Source organism: Nanorana parkeri, unplaced genomic scaffold (genome assembly GCF_000935625.1).
Source record: "Nanorana parkeri isolate BGI_ZX_2015 unplaced genomic scaffold, ASM93562v1 scaffold344, whole genome shotgun sequence".
Classification (NCBI taxonomy): Eukaryota; Metazoa; Chordata; class Amphibia; order Anura; family Dicroglossidae; genus Nanorana; species Nanorana parkeri.
In genome coordinates this window covers 446,006-446,414 of record NW_017306612.1, presented here as the reverse complement: position 1 = coordinate 446,414, position 409 = coordinate 446,006, and positions in this window count along the sequence as shown.

The following is a 409-nucleotide window of genomic DNA, read 5'->3' as shown; positions in this document are numbered from 1 at the left end:
GTCTTTAAACCCAGAGATAACATTTCGTTTGACTTTATACAGGTGGAATTAGGAAGAGGTGTTAGTGCTGTGCAACCAAAATTACAGCCTAGCTTCAACCAGAGCTATAAATAGAATAGGAAATAGAGAAATTTCTGGGCTGTATATAATAATGATAGAAAACAGTTCTACAGGAAATTGTTCCATTCATCTCCTGTATATAATAGTTACACGTAAGTCCTCATTCACACGAGTAACGGCCGGCCCGTACAGATCTGTGCTGCGTGCACGGGCCGTATCGGGCCGCTCCCGGGAAGGACAGGCGCTGCGTGTGATTTGTACGCAGCCCCTGTCCTTCTCTATGGGAGTACGTTGGGAAGTGTGTGCACCCCTCGGCCGCCGCTGACGGCTATCCCGGTCTTCACTGCCC